At 39.1% G+C, this 22,748-nt stretch overlaps 1 non-coding gene across 1 annotated transcript; it reads right to left on the bottom strand.

Annotated features, from left to right (window-relative positions):
- Window positions 1-22,098: 22,098 nt before the first annotated feature.
- Window positions 22,099-22,205, bottom strand: LOC132646108 (U6 spliceosomal RNA). The gene has a single exon (XR_009584239.1). It is a non-coding gene; the product is annotated as a U6 spliceosomal RNA (small nuclear RNA).
- Between the last annotated feature and the right edge of the window lie 543 nt (window positions 22,206-22,748).

Below are 22,748 nucleotides of genomic sequence, written 5' to 3'. Positions count from 1 at the left end.
AAAGTCATGACCCTCACATGAGAGAGCTCACAGCAAAACATCAGAGGACAAAACTGAGTCTTCAAGAAAACCAGAAACTTCTACTTCACAGTACTCTGTATGAAATACCTGTACTCCTCCATATAGAGAAACTGACATCAGAAAATAGTTCATTAGAGCTTCATCCCACACCCCCATACAAAAACACCCTTCTCCTCCCAAACCACCTCAGCCTTCCTGTTTCACCTAAAGGTAAAGACTTGTAAAAAGAAACACTTCTGACAGTTATGGGTCATAAACATGGGGATCCATTAAATGCCTGAGACCTAACTGAAACATTATCTAACCCCCATTGCTCATACCTCCACCATCCCAACACAGCTTCTGTGGCATGAATGTAGATTATAACTGATAGAGCTACAAAACACAGGCTTTCTCAAAGGAGAAGATTGTAGAGAAAATCAAAGTCTACAGGAAAACAAAACAAAACAAAACACAAGGACATTGGAGGAATTCAAAGCCCTTGGCATTTTCAACTAAGGAAATGAGTTTTACAAAGTCCTACATAAATTTACACAAATTCTCATCTCTCTTTCTCTTACACAGTTGCATGTACCACATGCCCTCTTAGAACAAGGCCATGAAAATGACACTTTACATATGGTCTTCTTCCCCCAAATTCACAATTCCAATGTAATCATAAGAAGAAGATGGAAGCGACCTCAGCAGAACCTGGCTATTGTCTCCCTGGTCACATCATCTTGACAGGAGAAATATGAAAACTGTCACAGCCAAAAGGAACAGAAGATATGATGGGATAAATGCATATGAGGCAGTGTCCCACGCTCTCGAACAGAAAGACACATAGAAAAGTAGGAGGAAAGGAAGAAGACCTGGAGGTAACAGGAGCCTCACAAGAACACCAACGGAGCCAACTAACCAGGGCCCAGAGGGCTTTGCTGAGACTGAAGCATCAACCAAGGACCATGCATGGACTGGACCTAGGCCTGCTACAAAGATGTAGCCAATAGGCAGCTCAGGCTTCATGTGGGTCCTCTTGTAAAGAAATCAGATGTTGCATATGACACGAATTCTCTTGATCATTTCCCCCTGGTGGGACTGCCTTGACAGGCCATGGGGGAAAAGGACACCCTCAGTCCTGATGCAACTTGATGAGCTGGGTGGATGGAAAGGAGGGCTCCCATTACCTAAGGGTGGCAGAGGATGGGAGGGTGAGACTGGGAGTCAAGGAGGGATGAGGCTACAACCTGGATGAAAAGTGAATGAAAAATAAAAAAGAAAAGAAAACAGATGGAATGTGAATAAGTATTGGTCAATATTGGTCCATTAATTGTGCCAAATATAGCATGCTGATGTGAGGACTTAGCAAAAGATAAATTAGATGCAGTATATATATGAAATTCTTTCTATTATCCTCATGATAGTTCTATACAGTTCACAATGTCATGATATGGAATACTTGTGACATGAATTTGAAGGAGAAACTACTTGGGGTGAGGCAGGGCATTCATGGAAGAGTTGGGGAAAGGGAGACAGAAACAGAAAAGTTGGCGTCAGATCAGTCTTCTGCTCATAGGCCCTAGAATTCGGATTCTGACTCTGAGTGGAGTAAAACTCCACAAGAATGACAAGAGCTGAACTTAGCATTTCAAAGAATTGCTTAAGTTGTCTTAATAAGAATAAACTCAAGAAATTCATCACAAAACTATTTCAAATATCTGAAAAGTTCGTAGTGTCTCAAGACTAGGTGGTATCGGTGGCAGCAGTGAGAAGCTGTGAGATTCCAAGTTAGCTGATTTCATTCCCTAATCACCTTGAGGGACTCTCAAAAAGATAGAAGTAAGGATGACTCCAAGCTTTATCCTGAGCAGAGAAAATAATAAGTATTGTAATATAGGGAAGTAGAGAAGGCTGCAAGTGAGTACTTGTTCAGGTATGTGCAAAAATATAAGAAAGGTTGATGGGCTGGATGATACCATACAGGAAAAGAGCTAGAAGTACAGGAGATGGGCTTGAGATGGAAAACATGAAACTAAAATTAGAGGAACTGCATGATGACTGTTTTTTAAAAATATTTTTATTTTAATTTTTATCAATTATACTTTATTCACTTTGTATCCCCCTGTACTCCGTCCCTCCTCCCCTCCCAATCCTACCCTCCCTCCCCCTTCTCCACCCACGCCCCTCCCCAAGTCCACTGATAGCAGAGGTCTTCCTCTCCTTCCTTCTGATCCTAGTCTATCAGGTCTCATTAGGAGTGGCTGCATTGTCTTCTTCTGTGGCCTGGTAAGGCTGATCCCCCTCAGGGGGAGGTGATCAAAGAGCCAGCCACTGAGTTCCTGTCAGAGACATCCCTGTTCCCATTACTATGGAGCCCACTTGGACACTGAACTGCCATGGGCTACATCTGTGCAGGGGTTCTAGGTTATCTCCATGCATGGTCCCTGGTTGGAGTATCAGTTTCAGAAAAGACTCCTATGCCCAGATTTTTTGGATCTGTTGCTCTCCTTGTGGAGTTCCTGTCCTCTCCAGATCTTCCTGTTACCCACTTCTTTCGTAAGAGTCCCTGCACTCTGCCCAAAGGTTGGCCATAAGTTTCAGCATCTGCTTTGATACCCTGCAAGGTAGAGCCTTTCAGAAGTCCTCCTGGCAGGCTCCTGTCCTGTTCCCTGTTTTCTCCCTCCTCCAATGTCCATCCTCTTCGCCTTTCTGAATAGGGATTGAGCATTTTAGCCAGAGTCCCACTTCTTGATTAGTTTAATTAGGTGTACAGATTTTAGTAAGTTTATCCAATATTATATGTCTAATATCCACTTATTAGTGAGTATATAATCTGTGTGTCTTTCTGCTTCTGGGATACCTCACTCAGGATGATCTTTTCCAGTTCCCAACATTTACCTGCAAATTTCATGATTTCCTTGTTTTTAATTGCTGAGTAATATTCCGTTGTGTAGATGTACCACAATTTCTGTATCTATTCCTCAGTTAAGGAACATCTGGGTTGTTTCCAGCTTCTGGCTATTACAAATAAAGCTGCTACAAACATGGTTGAGCAAATGTCCTTATTGTGTACTTGAGCATCTTTTGGATATATGCCTAGGAGTGATACAGCTGGATCTTGAGGAAGTGTTATTCCTAATTGTCTGAGAAAATGCCAAATTGATTTCCAGAGTGGTTGCACAAGTGGTTCTTAATGTCAAGAGGTTGAGAAAAAAATGAGATAAAATATCAAGTATTAAAAGCTAAGGTGCTAAAGTAAACAAAAATCTAAGAAAAAGAGTCATTATAAACAGGTACAGTGAACAATAACTAATTAATGTCATTATCACCAAAAGAATCTACAAAAGCTACTGATTCAAAATATTTTAAAGCAACAACTGTAAGAACCATGGATAGGAACACATAAATAAATGCTTTTGTATTGCACAATTGTATATTTCAGTTACTATAGGCAGTTATGGAAAAGAGTACTTGGGTGCCTTGGGTGGCATCATTAATAAGCTTGGACTCACGTGCATGCACGCAAACAAAAGCCAATAGCTCCTGCCTTTGAACTCCATGGAAATTTTGTTCAAGCCAAATATGTAATGACCACGTAGAAAACCTAAGGTGTACTGGAATCATAGTTTGTACAGCATATCCATGAAGTTTAATGTGACATCATTAAAAGCCATGAATTGCATGGCTTTATAATTTAATCTATATAAACAAACAAATTACAAATAAACTCTAGATTAAGGAGAAATCATGAAAAAAATTAAAAGATATTTAGAAATGAGTGACAGACCAATGAGTTAATACAGTATTTATAGTACATAATTAAGCAGTATTTAAAGGACATTTAATAACTTTAACTATAGTCACTAATTGATAAGAAAAATTTAAATCAAGTGGACTATGCTTTCAACAGAAAAAATCCATTAAAATGTGAAGGGAGCAAAATGGATGGAACATTGTTCAGAGGTGATGATGAAGGAAAGATAGCAATGCTAAGAACTGAAGTAATTTAAATAATATTTATTTATAACAATTAACTATGATAAAGCTAGGAAGCTGTGAAGCAATACACTGAAGTTCACACTGACCCCCTTATGAACTACACAGTCATATCAAGCATACAGCTTGAAGGCTTCCCTCCTTGATGACTAGAGACACAGCCATAAAGATGATGTAAAGGAAATATTAAAGCAGCATTAACAAGAAGAACATAAACATATTAGTTGAGGCAGTATCATATTTAACTAATGAGTATAATTTCTAATATGGGTCAAATAATTTGCATTTCTGCTATGGGCACAGGCACAGAAAAGAAAAACAAGGTGTGATTCTCTGCAGTTGGACTGGAACTTCAAGTCATATATAAAAATTAATTTAAAATATAAGAAAAAGCTGTTGTATAAGAGCTGAACACAAAAAAAAATTTCTTAGAGAAAGCAAAGGCATACATCTTCCATCTTTGAATTAGGCAATGATTTCTAAGGTAAGACACCAAAAACACAGGCAACAATATTATCAACAAATAAAAAAAGTGGATACATTTATATTTTGTGCAGATGGGAAATGTATATGCTACAAGGGGCTTGATAAACAAAATGAGCCAATGGCACATGGAGGAGGAGAAAATATTTGCAAATTGTATGTGATTAGGGACTGGTAGCTGAGAAGCATAAATATCTCTTAGAAATCAATAATAAATGATTAACCCAATTAAAAATCAGGCAAGTAATCTAATCAACATTTCTCCGAAGACTGTGTGCAAACAGTCACAAACTGCCTGAAGGGAGCCTGCCTTCATTCGCCATCAGGAAAGTGCCACCGAAGCCACAGTAAGAGACAACTTCACGTCCAGCAATAACATGGCTCCAATCAAAAGGCAGACATGGATAAGTCTAGGAAGGGATGCAAAAATGAAAATAGAAGCTTCGCTGTGATAATGGGGTGGTACAAGGCTCAAGCCTCTTTGGAAAACAAACTGACTCTTCCCTGAAAAATTAAAAACAAAGTTAAAATGTGCTTCTATGTTATATATGCCAGAGAAATAGTCTCTGTTTAGGAATATTCACTTCAGCGTTCTTCACAGTAGTCCAGAACAATTTCTCCTTAATTTAGTGGCTATTTGTAATTTGTTTTCTAGTTAGATTAAATTATACAAACTATACAATTACTGGCTTAGAAAAGCTTAAGTGCACATCACCAAGGAAAGAATAAATAAGATCTGGCATCCCAATATCTGTGGTTTCCCTTGTCAACATAGGAATGAAATGCTGATAATTCTGCAGCAAAGATGGACACTGAACACAGTGACGAGGTGAAGGAAGACAGTCACAGCACAACACGCACCCCAAACTCCGGCTCATGTGAAATATCTACACCAGACAAGCCTGGAAAGAGAAAGTAATCAGGTGGCTCCTAGGGTTCTGGGATGGGTAGTGCTATGAGATCTGACAAGAGGGCATCCTTGGGCACGGGGTTTGTGTGAATCATATGGTGTGGAGATTGCTTAATTTGGCATACACTAAAAATACTTGATGAACACTTTAAGTGGAAAATTTACAGATGACATAAACTAGATATAAAAAAGAATATAAGAATACTTCAGTAAATTTAAACAAAAATTCTCCAAGACTGGCAATGTCAGCAAGACAAGTAGAATTGTAAAAGATCTTAACTGAATATATGAAATTCACGGATTTCAAAAGATCATATATCTTACAGGGCTCATAATGAGATAAAAATATGTAAAAAGAAAAAGAAAATCTCTTATATGTGAAACAAGAAATGTATAAAAACAATTAGGAGAATTATGATAAACTTCAATATATTTTTTAGCATGTTATGAAATAGTAAGCTGAAAAAAGAAAACACAGATGAATAATTTAGATAGCACGGTAAAATTAATAAAAGTACACATATAATTATATTAACATTTAATGGAAAAAAACACCTTTAGAAGCATTTCGGGTGATGTTTACAGAATTTAATTATATAGGAGAAATTGTAGAGGCCATATTCTCTGGTGGTACTGCATTAAAGCTAGAAATTAATCACAAAATGTAATCAAAACAAAGTAAGCAAACCACTTGAAAATTAAACAACATTCTATTACACAAAGGTTAGTTTAGAGAAGAAATAAAAAATAATTATATGCTCTTTAGAAAATGGAAAAAATAAGGAAAATATTTATCAAAACCAATGGGAAAGGTTTGCCCTTTACCTAAAGTCAAATCAAAGCATTCATTATTAATTTGAAAAGAATATAATTACAGTAACTAAGCATTTAATTTAAAAAAAAACACCAAAATAACATCAAGGTTAACATCAAGAGAGGAGGAAGTGGGGATTTTAAAAGCAGGTAAATGTGAATTGCAAGTAAATAAAATAGAATGTTTAATTAAACTCTCAAAGTGATCCTCAGACTTTCAATAGTGGAACAAGAAAAATTAGAAATGCAGAAAGATGCTCTGGGAACAACACATAAAGTAGGGAGACTTGAATGTTTTAATGCAGATGCAACTAGGTGTGAGGCTGTACCAGGTAGAGAAGAGCAAACACAGAGGAAAGCAAACCTTGAGGTGGCATTTGTCCTCTGTTCCTATGTTACCCCCTGGGACATCCTCGCTCTGAGATAGATCCCATGTAGCATAGCTTAGCCTAGCCTCAAACATGCCTCCTAGTGAGGGATGGCTTTGAACTTCTGATCCTTTCACCACCATTTCCCAAAGACATCAATGTTGGTAAATTATCTCTCTCTGACATACAGTATGGATTTTTCACTCTCGTAAATTTAAAAATCAAAAGACAAAATATGTCACTCCATGAAACCTTGTAACCAATGTTATATTTATATGACTTTTAACTGTTTTGATCTCTGTCATCACTAAGAAAAGACAAAATATAGTTTAGTGGGTGGGTCTTAGATTGATGACCATCTCTAAGGTACAGTCAATGGCAAATATAATGATTTCTGGAGAAATACATTTTAGATTTCTATTCAAAAACTCCCACAGATAAAGTTTCAAAGATGAATTCAGAAATATAAATCATAGGAGTTTCCCGAGGAATGAAGACACCACAATGGGAGAAAGTAAACAGTTAATCCTTCATGCCCTTGGTGATGCAGAAGTAGAACTGTCAAGTATTTGATATAGAACTGGTTTGGAAGGCAAACAACTTTTTTCCCCCAAATACAGGAATGTGCTTCTTAAAGTTCATATAGGTTCTCAAGGTACCTGAACTGTTAAAACAGACTATAAAGTAACATAAGCTAAAACAATCTTGAAAAAGAAATGAAAAACAAAGATCCACAGCCTTCCCCCCCCACTAAAATTTCCCTGCAAAGCAATAGAAATAGTTGTCCTGAGGTACTAACATAAAGACCAAAGGGACAGAATAGAGGCCCAGAAATGTGCTTTGATCAAATGAATTTCAGCAAGGTATTCATCACTGAACATGACAATGAGTTTTCTCAGTAAAGAATGCTGGGGAAAGTGGGTAACGACATAAAACAATTGTGAATTTTTGGTCTTCACATAACTCATATACAAAGATTAGCTCAGATGGTCAAATGTCTACCAATAACAACTGGTGGTTGAACACCTTTAATCTCAGCGCTCTGGAGGCAGAGGCAGGCAGATCTCGGAGATCAGGGCTGGCCTGGTTTACAGAGCAGATTCCAAAGACAGCCTGGAATTCTCTGGAATCCCTCAGTTATACAGAGAGAGACTCTGTGTCTTGATAAACAAAACAACGAGGCTGGGAAGATGGTTCAGAGGCTAAGAGCACTGTCTGAGCACATCCAGAGGTCCTGAGTTCAATTCCTTGCAACCATATGGTGGCTCATAACCATCTATAATGAGATCTGGTGCCCTCTTCTTGCATGGAGCCATACATGAGGGCAGGACATTGTGTATGCAATAAATAAATAAATATTTAAAAACAAAAAAAAAAAGCTTTACAGAAGCTTTTCAGTCTAGTGAGGTCTCATTTATTGATTGTTGCTCTTAGAGCCTATGCTGTAGGTGTTCTGTTCAGGAACTTGTCTCCTGTGCCAATGAGTTCTAGGCTGTTCCCCACTTTTTTTTCCAATTGATTTAGAGTATCTGGTTTTATGTTGAGGTCCTTGATCCACTTTGACTTTAGTTTTGTGCAGGGTGATAAATATGGATCTATTTTCATTTTTCTACATATAGACATCCATTTAGACCAGCACCATTTGTTTTAGAGACTGCATCAAAACTACAGCCTACAGATTAGGAAAGGATCTTCACAAACCCTGTATCTGACAGAGGGCTAATATCCAGAATATATAAAGAACTCAAGACGTTAAACAGCAGAAAAGCGTCTTTGTCAAAGATCAGGTGTCCATAAGTGTGTGAATTTATTTCTGGGTCCTCTGTTCAGTTCCATTGATCCACCATTCTGTTTCTATGCCAGTACCATGCAGTTTTTAAAACTGTTGCTCTATAGTACAACTTAAGATCAGGGATGGAGATACCTCCGGAAGATATTTTATTGTAGAGGATTGTTTTAGCAATTCTGGGTTTCTTGTTATTCCAGATGAAGTTGAGAATTTTTCTTTCCAGGTCTGTAAAGAATTGTGTTGGTAATTTGATGGGCATTGCATTGAATCTGTAGATTGCTTTTGGTAAGATGGCCATTTTTACTATGTTAATCTTGCCAAGCCATGAGCATGGGAGATATTTCCATCTTCTCATATCTTCTTCTAATTTTTTCTTCAGAGATTTGAAATTTTTTTCATACAAGTCTTTGACTTCCTTGGTTAGGGTTACTCCGAGGTACCTTATGTCATTTGTGGCTCTTGTGAAGGGTGTTGTTTCCCTAATTTCTTTCTCAGCCCTTTTGTCTTTTGTAAATAGGAGGGCTACTGATTTTTTTGAGTTAATTTTGTATCCGGCCACTTTGCTGAAGGTGTTTATCAGCTGTAGGAGTTCCCTGGTAGAGTTTTTGGGGTCACTCACGTATACTATCATATCATCTGCAAATAGTGATAATTTGACTTCTTCCTTTCCAATTTGTATCCCCTTGATCTCCTTCAACTCTCTTATTGCTCTAGCAAGGACTTCCAGCACTTTGTTGAAGAGATATGGAGAGAGTGGGCAGCCTTGTCTTGTCCCTGATTTCAGTGGGATTGCTTTAAGTTTCTCTCCGTTCAGTTTGATGTTGGCTATAGGCTTGCTGTATATCGCCTTTACTATGTTTAGATATGTGCCTTGTATCCCTGATCTCTCCAATACTTTGAACATGCATGGATGTTGGATTTTGTCAAATGCTTTTTCAGCATCTAGGGAGATTATCATGTGTTTTTTTTCTTTCAGTTTGTTAATATGGTGGATCACATTGATGGATTTCAGTATATTGAACCACCCCTGCATACCTGGGATGAAGCCTACTTGGTCATAGTGGATAATATCTTTGATGTGTTCTTGGATTCGGTTTGAAAGTATTTTATTAAGTACTTTTGCATCAATGTTCATAAGGGAGATTGGCCGGAAATTCTCTTTCTTTGTTGAGTCTTTGTGAGGTTTAGGTACCAAGGTGACTGTGGCATCATAGAATTAATTTGGTAATATTCCTTCTGTTTCTATTTTGTGGAATAGTTTGAAGAGAATTGGTGTTAGCTCTTCTTTGAAGGTCTGGTAGAATTCTGCGCTGAAGCCATCTGGTCCTGGGGTTTTTTTTGGATGGGAGACTTTTGATGAGTGCTTCTATTTCTTTGGGGGATATAGGACTATTTAGTTGATTTACCTGGTCCTGATTCAGCTTTGGTAAGTCAAATCGATCAAGAAAATTGTCCATTTCATTTAGATTTTCAAATTTTGTGGCATATAGACTTTTGAAGTAAGTCCTAATGATTGTTTGGATTTCCTCAGTGTCTGTAGTTATATCCCCCTTTTCATTTCTGATTTTGTTGATTTGGGTGGTGTCTCTCTGCCTTTTAGTTAGCTTGGCTAAAGGTTTGTCGATCTTGTTGGTTTTCTCAAAGAACCAGATCTTGGTTTCATTGATTCTTTGAATTGTTTTATTTGTTTCCAATTGATTGATTTCAGCCCTGAGTTTGATTATTTCCAGCCGTCCACTCCTTCTTGGTGTGTCTGCTTCTTCTTTTTCTAGGGTTTTTAAGTGAGCCATTAGGGTGCTTGAATGAGCTGTCTCGAATTTCTTCGTGAAGGCACTTAGTGCTATGAACTTTCCTCTTAGCACTGCTTTCATTGTGTCCCACAAGTTCGGGTATGTTGTGTCTTCATTTTCATTGATTTCTTGAAAGACTTTAATTTCTTTCTTTATTTCTTCCCTGACCCAGCTGTCATTTAGTAACAAGTTGTTCAGTTTCCATGTGTGTGTAGGCTTTTTGTTATTTCTGTTATTGTTGAGGTCCAGCTTTATTCCATGGTGATCAGACAAGATACATGGGATTATTTCAATCTTCTTGTATCTGTTGAGGCTTGCTTTGTGATCCACTATATGGTCTATTTTGGAGAAGGTTCCATGAGGTGCTGAGAAGAAGGTAAATTCTTTTGTGTTTGGGTGTAAAGTTCTGTAAATGTCTGTTAGGTCCATTTGATTCATGACCTCTGTCAGAGACATTGTTTCTTTGTTTAATTTCTGTTTTGCTGACCTGTCCTTTGTTGAGAGTGGGGTGTTGAAGTCTCCCACTATTAATGTGTGGGGATCTATATGTGCTTTAAATTTTATCAATGTTTCTTTCACAAATGTGGGTGCCCTTGTATTTGGGGCATAGATGTTCAGGATTGTGATGTCTTCCTGGTGGAATTTTCCCTTGATGAGTATGAAGTGTCCTTCCCCATCTCTTTTTATTAATTTTGGTTGAAAGTCTATTTTATCAGATATTAGAATGGCTACTTCTGCTTGCTTCTTGGGTCCGTTTGCTTGGAAAGTCGTCTTACAACCCTTTACCCTCAGGTAATGTCTATCTTTGTGTCTTAGGTGTATTTCTTGTATGCAACAGATTGCTGGGTTTAGTTTACGTATCCATTCTGTTAATCTGTGTCTTTTTATTGGAGAGTTGAGTCCATTGATGTTGAGAGAGATTAATGACCAGTGGCTGTTAGATCTCTTGATTTTGATGTTGGCTGTGGTCATCAGGTTGTGTGCTTGGTTGTTTTTTGTTTTACTGGAGTTAAGTTATTTATTCCCTGTGTTTTCTTGAATGTAGCTAGCTTTCTTGGGTTGTATTTTCCCTTCCAGTGTCTTCTGTAATACTGGATTTGTTTGTAGGTATTGTTGAAATTTGTTTTTGTCATTGAATATCTTGTTTTCTCCATCTATGAGGACTGAGAGTTTTGCGGGATATAGTAGCCTGGGCTGACATCTGTGTTCTCTTAGGGTCTGCATGATATCCGTCCAGGCCCTTCTGGCTTTCATAGTCTCTGTTGAAAAGTCAGGTGTGATTCTAATGGGTTTGCCATTATATGTTACTTGGCCTTTTTCCCTTGCAGATTTTAGTATTTTTTCTTTGTTCTGTATACTTACTGTTTTGATTATTATGTGGCGGGAGGATTTTCTTTTCTGGTCAAATTTGTTGGGTGTTCTGTAGGCCTCATGTATTCTAATTGGCCTCTCCTTTAGCTTGGGGAAATTTTCTTCAATGATTTTGTTGAAAATATTTTCTGGGCCTTGGAGAAGGGAGTCTTCTTTTTCCTCTATACCTATTATTCTTAGGTTTTGTCTTTTCATATTGTCTTGCATTTCTTGGACGGTCTGTGTCAGGAATTTTTCGGATCTTTGACAAAGACGCCAAAACCATACAATGGAAAAAAGATAGCATCTTCAACAAATGGTGCTGGTCTAACTGGATGTCTACATGTAGAAAAATGAAAATAGATCCATACTTGTCACCCTGCACAAAACTGAAGTCCAAGTGGATCAAAGACCTCAACATAAAACCAGACACATTAAATCGGCTTGAAAAAAAAGTGGGAAATATCCTAGAACTCATTGGTACACGGGAAAACTTCCTGAACAGAACACCAACAGCACAGGCTCTAAGAGCAACAATTAATAAATGGGACTTCATGAAACTGAAAAGCTTCTGTAAAGCAAAGGACACCATCATCAAAACAAAGCAACCGCCTACAGATTGGGAAAGAATCTTCACCAACCCTTTATCTGACAGAGGACTCATATCCAGTATATATAAAGAACTAAAGAAGCTGAAAAGCAGCAAACCAAGTAATCCACTTAAAAAATGGGGAACAGAGCTAAACAGAGAATTCTCTGTAGAGCAATATCGAATGGCAGAGAAGCACTTAAAGAAATGCTCAACCTCACTAGCCATTACGGAAATGCAAATCAAAACAATCCTGAGATTTAACCTTATACCCATGAGAATGGCCAAGACCAAAAACTCAAGTGACAACACATGCTGGAGAGGTTGTGGAGAAAGGGGAACCCTTCTGCACTGCTGGTAGGAATGTAAACTTGTACAACCACTCTGGAAATCTATCTGGCGCTTTCTCAGACAACTAGGAATAGCGCTTCCTCAAGATCCAGCCATACCACTCCTGGGCATATATCCAAAAGAGGCTCAAGTACACAAAAAGGACATTTGCTCAACCATGTTTGTAGCAGCTTTATTTGTAATAGCCAGAAGCTGGAAACAACCCAGATGCCCCTCAACTGAAGAATGGATGCAGAATTTGTGGTACATCTACACAATGGAATATTACTCAGCAATGAAAAATAAGGAAATCATGAAATTTGCAGGTAAACGGTGGGATCTGGAAAGGATCATCCTGAGTGAGTTGTCCCAGAAGCAAAAAGACACACATGGTATATACTCACTCATATAGACATACAACATAGGACAAACCCACTAAAACCTGTGCACCTAAAGAAACTAAGCAAGAGAGAGGACCCTAACAAAAATGTCCAATCCCCATCCGGAAAGGCAAAGAGGATGGACATCAGAAGAAGAAGAAAAAAGGAAACAACCTAGGAACCTACCACAGAGGGCCTCTGAAAGCCTCTGCCCTTCAGACTATCAAAGCAGATGCTGAGCCTGATGGGCAACTGTTGGGCAGAGTGAATGGAATTTTAGGTAAGAACTGGGAAATAGTAAGAGCTGGAGAGGACAGAGTCTCCACAAGGAGAGCAACAGAACAAGAAAATTTGAACACAGGGGTCTTCCCAGAGACTCATACTCCAACCAAGGACTATTCATGGAGATAACTCAGAACCCCTGCACAGATGTAGCCCATGGCAGTTCAGAGTCCAATTGGGTTACATAGTAATGTGAAGAGGGACTGCCTCTGACATAATCTGATTGGCCTGCTCTTTGATCACCTCCCCCTGAGGGGGAGCAGCCTTACCAGGCCATAGTAGAGGACAATGCAGCCACTTTTGATGTGAACTGATAGACTAAGATCAGAAAGGAGATGAGAATCTCCCCTATCAGTGGACTTGGGGAATGGCATGCAAGCAGAGGGAGGAGGGAGGGTGGGATTGGGAGGGGAGGAGGGAGGGGCTTATGGGGGGATGCAGAATGAATAAAGTGTAATTGATGAAAAATTTAAAAAAAACAGCAGAAAAGCAAGTACCCCAATTTAAAACTGGGTTACAGAGCTAAACGTAGAATTCTCAATAGAGGAATATCGAATGACAGAGAAACACTTAAAGAAATGCTCACCATCCTAGTTATCTGGGAAATGCAAATCAAAATGACCCTTAGATTTCACCTTACACCCATCAGAATGGCTAAGATCAAAAACTCAAGTGACAACACATGCTGGTGAGGTTGTGGAGAAGGGGAACCCTTCTCCATTGATGGTGGAAATGTTAACTTCTACAACCACTTTGGAAATCAATCTGGCATTGTCTCCAACAATTAGGAATAGCGCTTCCTCAAGATCCAGCTATACCACTCTTAGGCATATATCCAAAACATGTTCAAATATATGAGGACATTTGCTCAACCATGTTCGTAGAGGCTTTATTTGTTATAGCCAGTAACTGAAAACAACCTAGATGTCCCTCACGTGAGGAATGTGGTTCATTTACACAATGGAATACTACTCAGCAATTAAAAACAAGAAAATCATGAAATTTGCAGGCAAATGGTGGGAACTAGAAAAGATCATCCTGAATGAGCTATCCCAGAAGCAGAAAGATACACATGGTGTATACTCACTTACAAGTGGATATAAGACAAATAACATAGGATAATCATACTAAAATCTGTACGGCAAAAGAAGCTGAGCAAAAAGGAAGACCCTGGGTAAGATGATCAATCCTTATACAGAAAGGCAAAAGGGACAGACATCAGAAAAGGGAAAAAACAGAGAAGGACAGGAGCCAACCACAGAGGGCCTCTGAAAGACTCTACCCAGCAAGGTATCAAAGGAGATGCTGAGACTCATAGCCAAACTTTGGGCAGAGAACAGGGATCTTATGAAAGAAGGGGGAGATAGAAAGACCTGGAGGGGACAGGAGCTCTGCAAGGAGAGCAACTGAACCAAAAAATCAGGGACTAGGAGTCTTTTCTGAGACTGATACTCCAACAAAGGACCATGCATGGAGATAACCTAGAACCCCTGCACAGATGTAGCCCATGGCAGCTCAGTCTCCAAGTGGGTGCCCTAGTAATGGGAACAGGGAATGTCTCTGACATGAACTCAGTGGCTGGCTCTTTGATCACTTCTTCCTGAGGGCTAGCAGCCTTACCAGGCCACAGAGAAAGACAATGAGCTAGTCCTGAGGAGACCTGATAGGCTATGGTCAGAGGGAAGGGAAGGAGGACCTCCCCTATCAGGGGACTTGGGGAGGGACATGGGAGGAAATGAGGGAGGGAGAGTGGAATTGGGAGGGGATAAGGGAGGAGGCTACATCTGGGATACAAAATGAATCAAATTTAATTAATAAAATATAAATTATTTTAAAATAACTTACAAAAAAGTCTTCTTTTGTGAAAATGTTTACATTTATTGTCATTTCATCGCTGACTTGTGATTTTGCATTGATTAAATCCTATGGGTGAACAGTAAAATAAATCCTTCCTTAGAGATGATAGAGAACTACCTTGTAAGGAGATCTAAAATATAATTCAAAAAAATAGAAGGAATCTGAACACAGGCTCCCACGGATGAAGAATGATTCCTCTGGAAGACAGGATTGTTGTATAAGTATCTTAGCACCAGATATACAATACTTCTCTAGGAAGCTTTAATCAGGGAGTCACTAGAGGTCCTCAAAATGACCCACACTATTGTCATTGCTCTAGATTACCTGTCAGAACTAAGTGGTAAGACCCTGTTGCTAAAGGCACAATACAACACATTTGGGGTGCTGGGAACTAATCTGAACATTTCTTCCCTGCCAATGAGCCTTCATAGTGGCAGATGGTGATGTTCAGACCACTTTGAGAAAGGGCATCAAGCCAGCTCTGCATTCTGCTAAACCAACCTGACAGGGCCGGAGTGCCCATTGGGGCAACAGTGGCATGAAGGGTATGGGAAAAGCCTACTCTTGCTGGACAGGCTTGATGCCTGATGCACAGAAAGGAATTTATGCCTGGTACTGTAAGCCTGCTCAAAAGACCATGGTTTGGGAGAGCACAGGCCCTACAGAAGAATGGAATAAACTTTTATACATAAAATAAATTTATAGTACATGTATATGTCTTGTTGAATTTTTTTTAAGTTGAATTTAATGAGTTGTTTCTGAAGGAAGTAAAAATATCACAATACATATGCAAACCCAAAAGATGCTGGCTATATGGAAACACTTTCCAAATTTAAGGCTGGAAATGTCCCTTAGTAGTAGAACACTAACACCAACCTCTGGGTTTGATTCCCAGCACTTAACTAAAAAGAAAAAAAAAGAATTTAATTTTATTTTATTCCATTTTTGGGGCCTGGTTAGATAACTCATTGGGCAAAGGAGCAAAACATCTTGCTGGCCCTGGATTTTTTTTTTTGAGGTCTATCTATGCATTGCTTGTTCATTTCACTTTAAGACAGTCAGTGTGGGATAAATTACACTGAGAATTGAACCCTACTCCCCACCTCTGAATCTCAAGCTGTAGTACTGGTTTAACCAAGCATAGTGAAACACACCTCTAATCTCAGCCTGAAGATCTGAGGTTAGCTCCTGTAACCCAAGGTTAAAGGAAAATAATTCCAGTCATATAAATTGTCCTCTGAGCTCCACACTTGAATCATGACACACAGGTGCCAACGTACATAAACATACACAAACATATACAAATAAATAATCATTTTGAAAAGACATTATTCATCTCATTTTTAGTTTGCCCATAATAATTGAACCCATTTCTGGGGTACAGTGTGACATTTTAATAGATGTTTACAGGGTGTAGTGATGGCGGTAGTTAGCATACCCATCACCTCGGTTTCAGCAGCACTAAGTTCTTGGCTGCTCATCAGATGAGCGCTGGGAAGAAAGTAGTGTCTTCATCTGCCAACTCAGGAAGAGATAGTGATGATTAATTCTTGGCTTTGTTGTAAATAAGCATGTTAAAACTTCCAGGACAATCACTGAAGGAAAAGAAAGCACAGAATTTGCAAATTGAAAATGAAAACCTGAGTGGGATATAAACAATACCTACAAGGAGGCAACAAAGGCTGAAAAAGATGCACTTAGACGTACGGCAAAAAAGAATCAAAGTGCAATAATAATGAGCACTGAGAATATCAACTAAAGCCTCACCGTAAAACGCACACACAAAATGTTAGAGACATGCATTCTCCCGATTCTACTAAATTCCCCTATCCACATGTGTTTTACCTTCCTTCTGGAAGCCCCTTCCCATTTCATTGGTCCATTTCTAGTTTCCTGGACATTGCTCACACTTACACCCTCACAAATACACGTATATAGGAATTAGAAGATGTGTATATGAGGAAGAACATGCAGTATTCATCCTTATCAGCCTGGGTTTCCTCTTTTAATACAATATCTATTTTCTATTTACATATATATTAAATTTAATATAATTATAAATATATTTTCTAGTTCCATCCATTTTTCTTCAGATTTCACAATTTTTTTTTTTGTAGTTCAATGAAATTCCACTATGTGTGTGTACCATGTTTTATTAGCCATTCACCTACTGATGGATATTTAGGTTGGTTCTTTTTCCTTGCTACTGGGAAAACAGCAAAAATAAACATGGTTATACAAGTACTCTGTCTTAGGATCTGGAATTCCTTGGTATGTTCCAGTCAGATCATATGAAATTATTGAGAAGCCAGAGTCTGGGGCATGGAGGAAGAAGAGTATAGTATGGGATCAACCAGAATTTAGTGTGTATGAAAATACCACTTTCTATGCTAATTAACATTTTAAAAGAGACATACTCTATCCAAAAATCTCTAGACTCATCAGATCATGTACCGTTAGGCTTTGAAGTTTCTCTGTGTGTAGAATATTTAACCTTGCAGTTTCTAGAGGCTTGGGAATGAGCCAGCTTTCTAACTTTACATATGACTTATAAACACATGGTGCTCCACCTTTCTGGTGAGCTAGCACACAGCAGCTTCAGTGTAGGCGCGTGGGCACAATAGTATGTGTGCTACACCCTATGGAAAAGTGACAGGACACACAGGCTCCACAAGGGTTCTGAGACAATGACTCACGCAAACTGGCAAGTGCAGACTTCACATTCCCAGCACATGCTGAGGTCTATATGCAGTCCCAGATCAGGATACCAACAGCAGCAGTGTCTGAACACCTGTCAGAGATGTAAACTCTTTGATATCACCATTGATTCGCTAACTTTGAATCTCTGGGAGTAGGGCTAGCAATTTGTATTTTAACAAGCCCTTCAGAGGATTCCTTTCAAGCACTATGAAGCTTTAAAACAGAAAGCTTTGGGGAAGCAAGTGTGAGTAGCATGGCTCCAGGGCCTTCAGAAGGTGGGCAGTGCCAGCTGATTTTCACGTTTGCCTAAGCAATTGAAGTTTTGGCAAGCAGTCCATGATAAGAAAAAAATAGCATTTTTCTCAGTGTGTCTCTGGGTTTGGCAAAAGTTTTTTCTTTTTAATGATTGCTATCCACTCTCCATTTTCTTTCCTTCTAACACCTGTCAATCACTCATCTTCTCTCTGAACATGAATTTGATTATTTTAGAAACCTGCTATTATGTGGAATCATTCGTTATTTGTCCTTCTATGACTGGCTTAATATGTTATTAATATAATTAATATAATATAATTAATACAAGTCCTCTATGTTCATCCTTGTTCTATACTGAGGAACTCTCTTTTAATGCTGGTCTATATGCTGGATTTTCTTTTCTTCTCAACAATGATAAAGCTTCAGTTAAGCCAAATGAGTGAGTTCCTGACATCTCCTTACTTATAGTTGGCAGTATTAAACTGTACACTTTACAATTCTATGTAGTACAAAAACTTCTGTAAAACAGTGTCTTCTGGATATGACACAGCCATCACGTTCATGATCTCACAGTAACTGTATTTGCCTACACTAGACCTGCAAAAGATCAGGACAATCAAAATTCTAGCAAGGACTGGCTGCAAAGATGGAGGTTCCTCCAATAAATATCTTTGGCTCCAGGACCCCTCAATGGTTTTGTCTCCAGGACCACCCTGAAAGCCAAGATGTTTCCACCTTCCCCTTCTCGTCCAATATCATAAATGCATCCTTCTGGTCTCCTTGACACCCTGTTAATTTTCTTATTATAATTCTCTTTAACAAATTCTTTTTGTGTTTTTTTAATGTACATTCTCTTTATCTGTTCTTTCATTGAGGAACGTCTAGGTTGTTTCCAGTTTTTGGCTATTACCAAAGCTGCTATGAACATAGTTGAGCAAATGTCTTTGTGATATGATAGAGCATCATCTGAGTTTATGCCAAGGAGTGATATAGTTGAGTCTTGAGGTAGATCTATCCCCAAATTTCTGAGAAACTGTCAGATTGATTTTCAAAATGGCTGTATACATTTGTATTCCCTCCAGCAATGGAGGAGCATTTCCTCTGGTCCACATCCTCCTCAGCAACCTGTCACTTGAGTTTTTGATCTTAGACATTCTGACAGGTGTGGAATAGCATCTCAAAATCACTTTGATTTGCATTTCCCAGATGAATAAGGATGTTGAACATTTCTTTAAGTGCTTCTCAGGCATTATAGATTCCTCTGTTGAGAATTCTCTGTTTAAATCTGTATCCCAGTTTTTATTTTATTAAAGTTATTTATTCATCTTACAATTCTGATTACAGATCTCTCCTTCCTATCCACTCAGTTCTACGCTCCTGACCTCCTCCTCTTCCCTCTTCCCCTTCTCCTCTGAAAAGGAGAGACCCTTTCCCACTACAAACCCACTCTGACACATCAGAGTCCCATCAGGACTGAGCACATGCTCTGCCACTGAGACCATACAAGGGAGCCCAGTGAAGGAAAGTAATCCAAAAGCAGGCAACAGAGTCCATGTTAGAGACAATTCCTGCTACACTTGCTAGGGGACCTGCACGAAAAGCAAACTGCACATCAGTTACATATGTGTCGGGGGCCGAGGTCCAGTTCATGCATGTTCTTTGGTTGCTGTTTCAGTCTATGTAAGCCCCAAGGGCCTAGGTTAGTTGAATCTGTTAGTCTTCTTGAGGAGTTCTTGTCCCTGCTAGGACCTTCTATCCTTCCACCCACTCTTCCACAAGACTCCCCTAGCTCTGCCTAATGTTTGGTTGTGGGTCTAAGCATCTGTTTTGATCTGCTGCTGGGTGGAGCCTATCAGAGGACAGTTATGCTAGGCTCCTGTTTGCAAACATATTAATAGTATCAGGGGTTGGCTTTCTCCTATGGGGAGAGGACAAGCATCGGCTAGTCATTCTGTCAGTCTCTGCTTCATCTCTATCCCTGCTCATCTTGTAGGAAGGGTAAACTTTGAGTCAAAGTCTTTGTGGGCTGATTAAAATCCTAACTCCACTAACTGTCCTGCCATGCTCAGAGGAGGCCTTTTCAGTCTCCCTGACCCCCAACAGCTGGAAGTCTCAGCTTGAGTCATCCCCATATCCTCCAAGTAGCCTACGCAGTAGAAGATATCTAGCTTGTCTCAGAGATGCCTCACCCCCTCTGTTTTCCTTCTCTCCTGGAGCCCTCTCATCACCCACCACTGCTCTTCCTACATCTGATCTCCACCCTTATTCCTCTCCCCACACCCTCTGTCACACAGTTCTCTCTCTTCACCCAATTTCAATGTCTATTCTATTTCCCTGTTCTGAGTGGAATTTTCCCTGGGGCCCTTCTTGTTACTTAGTTTCTTCAGGTCATCGGATTTTAGTATGTTTATCTTGTACTGTATGGTTAATACCCACTTGTAAGTGAGTACATACCATGAATGTCTTCCTGGGTCTCAGAATGTTCTTTTCTAGTTCCACTCATTTGCCTGTAAATTGCATGATGACCTTGTTTTCAGTAGTGAACAGTATTCTATTGTGTAAATGTACCACATTTCTTCATCCATTCTTTGGTTGAGGGATATCTGGATTGTTTCCAGTTTGGGCTTATTAATGATAAAGCTGCCTCGAACATAGTTAAGCAAGTGTCCTTGTAGTACGGTGGAGCATCTTATTCCCAAGAGTGGTATAACTGGGTCTTTAGGCAGATATATCTATTCCCAATTTTTGGAAATCTCAGATTGATTTCCAAAGTGGTTGTACAAGTTTGCACTCCCACCAGCAATGGAGAATTGTTCTCCTTGTTCCATATCCTCTTCAGTATGTGCTGTAACTTCAGTTGTTTTTTTATCTTAGTCATTCTGACAGATGTAAGATGGAATCTGAGTCATTTTGATTGACATTTCCCTGATGACTAAGGACACTGAGCATTCCTTCAAGTACTTGTTGGCCACTAGAGATTCCTGTTAAAATTCTCTCTTTAGCTCTATACCTTATATTTTAATTGAATTATTTGGTTTGTTGGGTTTTATTTTCTTGAATTTTTTATATATTTTGAATATTTGCACTCTGTGGGATGTAGGGTTGGTGAACGTCTTTTCCAAATCTGTAGACTGCCTTTAACAGTGCCCTTTGCTCTGCAAAAGCTTTTTAATTTCATGAGGTCCCATTTATCAATTGGCGATCTTAGTGCCTGAGCTGCTGGTATTCTGTTCCAGAACTTATCTTTTTTTCCATTTTTTTATTTTTTAATATTAGTTACAGTTTATTAACTTTGTATCCCTGCTGTATCCCGCTTCATTTTTCTCTCCCAATCCCACCCTTCCTCCTTCATCTCCTCCCTGCCCCTTTCCAAGTCCACTGATAGGGGAGGACCTCCTCCCCTTTCAGCTGATACTGGTTTATCAGGTATCTTCAGGACTGGCTGCAAAGTTTTCCTCTGTGGCCTATCAGGCCTGCTCCTCCCTTGGGAGGTGGGGGCAGAGGAGGTCAAATTGCCCGCCATTGAGTTCATGTCAGAAACAGTCCCTGTTCCCCCATTAGGGTACCCACTTGGATACTGAGCTACCATGGGCTACCATCTGAGCAGAGGTTCTGGGTTATATCCATACATGGTCTTTGTTTGGAGAAACAGTCTCATAGAAGACTCCTATGCCCAGATATATTTGGTCCTTGTGGAGCTCCTGTCCTCTCCAGGTCATATTAACTCCCCCTTTTTTATGATTCCCTTCGCTCTGCCAAAGGTTTGGTTATGAGTCTTAATATCTACTTTGATACACTGCTAGGTAAAGTCTTTCAGAGGCTCTCTGTGGCAGGCTCCTGTCCTATTATTTGTTTGCTCCTATATCAAATGTCCATTTCATTTGTCTTTCTAAGAGAGGATTGATCATCTTACCCTGGGTCCTCTTTCTTGTTTATCTTCTTTAGGTGTATAGATTTCAGTATATTTATCATATCTTAAAGGCCTATATAAGTGAGTATATGCCATGTGTGTCTTTCTGCTTTTGGGATACCTCACTCAGAATGATCTTTTGTAGCTCCCACCATTTGCCTGCAAATTTCATGATTTTCTTGTTTTTAATTGCTGGGTAGTATTCCATTGTGTAAAAGTGCCACAATTTCTGTATCCATTCCTCAACTGAGAGACATCTGGGTTATTTTCAGGTACTGGCTATTACAAATAAGGTTAAAAATATGGAACACCTCCTGAATTTGTGTGTCATCCTTGTGCAGGGGCCATACTAATCTTCTCTGTATCGTTCCAATTTTAGTATATGTGCTGTTGAAGTGAGCACTCTGGCACTTATCTTCTGTGCCAATGATTTCAAGGCTCTTCCCCACTTTCACTTCTATTAGACTTAGTGTATTTGTCTTTACAATGAGGTCCTTGGTTTACTTGTACTTGAATTTTCTTCAGGGTGTTAATTATGGATCTATTTGCATTCATCTACATGCAGAGATCCAGCTAGAGCAGCACCATTTGTTAAAGATGATGTCTTTTTTTCTATTGCATGGTTTTGGCTTCTTTGTCACAGATCAAGGGTCTATGGGTGTGTGGGTTTATTTCTGGGTCCTTGATTAGTTTCCATTGATCTACCTGTCTATTTCTATGCCAATCCTGTGCAGTTTTTATTACTATTGCTCTATAGTACAGCTTGAAATTAGAGATGGTAATACCTCCAGAAGGATTGTTTTAGTTATTCTGTTTTTTTTTTTTTTTCCATATGAAGTTGAGAATTGCTCTTTCAAGGTCTGTAAAGAAGCATGTTGATATTTTAATGGGATCTGCACTGAATCTGTAGATTGCTTTTGGTAAGATAGTTATTTTTACTATATTA

This window comes from Meriones unguiculatus, chromosome 10, assembly GCF_030254825.1.
Source record: "Meriones unguiculatus strain TT.TT164.6M chromosome 10, Bangor_MerUng_6.1, whole genome shotgun sequence".
In the NCBI taxonomy this organism is placed as follows: Eukaryota; Metazoa; Chordata; class Mammalia; order Rodentia; family Muridae; genus Meriones; species Meriones unguiculatus.
This window is presented reverse-complemented; position numbering and strand designations above follow the sequence as displayed.